Source organism: Anastrepha obliqua, unplaced genomic scaffold (genome assembly GCF_027943255.1).
Source record: "Anastrepha obliqua isolate idAnaObli1 unplaced genomic scaffold, idAnaObli1_1.0 ptg000060l, whole genome shotgun sequence".
Classification (NCBI taxonomy): domain Eukaryota; kingdom Metazoa; phylum Arthropoda; class Insecta; order Diptera; family Tephritidae; genus Anastrepha; species Anastrepha obliqua.
Genome location: NW_026562199.1, coordinates 105,001 through 107,500, shown reverse-complemented (window position 1 = coordinate 107,500; position 2,500 = coordinate 105,001). Strand labels below are relative to the sequence as shown.

Sequence of the window (2,500 nt, the reverse complement as noted above, 5' to 3'; positions counted from 1 at the left end):
TCGACCCTAAGGCCTCTAATCATTCGCTTTACCAGATAAGATTATTTTATATAATTTTTAAATGCACCAGCTATCCTGAGGGAAACTTCGGAGGAACCAGCTACTAGATGGTTCGATTGGTCTTTCGCCCCTATACTCAATTCTGACAATCGATTTGCACGTCAGAACTGTTTCGGTCTTCCATCAGGGTTTCCCCTGACTTCAACCTGATCAAGTATAGTTCACCATCTTTCGGGTCACAGCATATATGCTCAAGGTACGCTCCAGTTAGAGGTATAAATAATAATAAATTATCATTATACATAACTATATGGAACGCCCCGGGATTGAATTAATTGACTATTTATTAAAAAATAGACTAAAAATTAATCCCATTATATTTAAGTTAAGTTAATTATGCCATTAAGTTTAATATAACTCAATGACTTGCACATATGTTAGACTCCTTGGTCCGTGTTTCAAGACGGGTCCCGAAGGTATCCTGAATCTTTCGCATTGTTAATCATATAAATGCATACAAATAAATATTAATATCATAGATATTAAATTTTTTGTAAAATTCAAAAAATGAATTTAGCATTATATATAATAAAATCTATCAACACTTTATCAAATCATTAGTATTTATTTTATGTTAATATGCTTAAAAAGCAAATTAATTTAAATAAACTTAATATCACCAATGATCTTTTGATAAATACTTTATTATGTTAATAGATTACAATGTCCTTATATGAAAAAAATGCACATTATTTTTTTAATTATTTAATGATGAATTTTTCATAATGGATATTCAGGTTCATCGGGCTTAACCTCTAAGCAGTTTCACGTACTATTTAACTCTCTATTCAGAGTTCTTTTCAACTTTCCCTCACGGTACTTGTTTACTATCGGTCTCATGGTTATATTTAGTTTTAGATGGAGTTTACCACCCACTTAGTGCTGCACTATCAAGCAACACGACTCTTTGGAAATATCTTTCTAGTAATCATTAACGTTATACGGGCCTGGCACCCTCTATGGGTAAATGGCCTCATTTAAGAAGGACTTAAATCGTTAATTTCTCATACTAGATATTAAGATATTCCATACACTGCATCTCACATTTGACATATAGACAAAGTGACTTAGTGCTGAACTATTTTCTTTTCGCTCGCCGCTACTAAGAAAATCCTTGTTAGTTTCTTTTCCTCCCCTCATTAATATGCTTAAATTCAGGGGGTAATCCCATATGAGTTGAGGTTGTTTTAATATTCTTTTTTATCTTCTCACAATTTAATAAAAAAATTATATCATCTTTTCATCTCTATTTTTCTTTTCTCCTTTTATATATTGTAAATATATAAAAATAATAATAATGTAAAATGAGGCAAATCTAGAATAAAAAATTTAATTTTTATGCTAGACATTCCTCCTTTTAATTACATATATAAATTATTATTTTATATATATATATAAATAATATGAAAATTTTTGTAAAGAATACTTAGATTCAATATTTTCATCATTTCATTTTATTTGAGAGGATTTTTTTTTAAAGAATATATAATAAATAAAATTCATTATATATCTTTATTTTTTTTGCTATTAATATTATGAATTATTTAAAATCCAATAATATACACATTTGCTTAAATTCAATTATTTTTATAAAAGAATAAGCAACTTATTAGCATAGTCTTACAACCCTCAACCATATGTAGTCCAAGCAGTACTTTAAAATTGAATTTAATGTACATAACAGCATGGACTGCGATATGCGTTCAAAATGTCGATGTTCATGTGTCCTGCAGTTCACACGATGACGCACAGTTTGCTGCGTTCTTCATCGACCCATGAGCCAAGTGATCCACCGCTTAGAGTATTTTTTTATTTATTTTTATTTATAACAAATGTCAATTTTTTTTTGCATATATTAATTGAAAGAGTAAAATTAAATAATATTAATAATATATAAATTGATTTTCTTTCAATAATATATATCAAATATATTTAACTCTAAACATTTTTATTAAGTTGCGAATGTCTTAGTTCAACAATAATACAGTGGTGGTATTTATTATGATTCAATTATTTTGTATTTTTTTAATCATTTTATGTATATATAATAATATAATAAATATATACCACTTTTGTTATTGTGAACAAATTAACTTATCATTCAATCAAATGAATAATAAGTACAACTTTTTATTTTCATGTTTAAAGGTTTTTAAAAGAAAAAAATAAGAAAAAACATTACAAAATGTACCATCATATATTATATTTAATATGATATAATTGATGGATCACAAATTGAATGAAAAAGAATAAAAAGAATTATGGATTCAAAATAATTATATAAATTTTTTTTTTTTTCTTTTTTTTTTTTTTTTTTTTTTTTTCTTTTTGTTCGTTTGTTTGCTTGTCTGTTTGTTTGTTTGTTTGTTTGTTTGTTTGTTTTTCTTACGGATATGGAACACAATAATGATCCTTCCGCAGGTTCACCTACGGAAACCTT

The 2,500-nt window shown here is 26.6% G+C and overlaps 2 non-coding genes and 1 pseudogene across 2 annotated transcripts in view; all 3 read right to left on the bottom strand.

Moving 5' to 3' along the window:
* The window catches only part of LOC129251666 (large subunit ribosomal RNA), a 3,981-nt gene extending 2,736 nt beyond the window's left edge, over positions 1-1,245 (bottom strand). The window contains exon 1 of the ribosomal RNA XR_008583061.1: positions 1-1,245. This exon is cut by the window's left edge and continues 2,736 nt beyond it. This is a non-coding gene — a ribosomal RNA (large subunit ribosomal RNA).
* A 438-nt stretch (positions 1,246-1,683) lies between these two features.
* LOC129251649 (5.8S ribosomal RNA) lies at positions 1,684-1,864 on the bottom strand (annotated as a pseudogene).
* A 600-nt stretch (positions 1,865-2,464) lies between these two features.
* LOC129251659 (small subunit ribosomal RNA) overlaps positions 2,465-2,500 on the bottom strand; it is a 1,991-nt gene continuing 1,955 nt past the window's right edge. Inside the window, exon 1 of the ribosomal RNA XR_008583055.1 lies at positions 2,465-2,500. This exon is cut by the window's right edge and continues 1,955 nt beyond it. This is a non-coding gene — a ribosomal RNA (small subunit ribosomal RNA).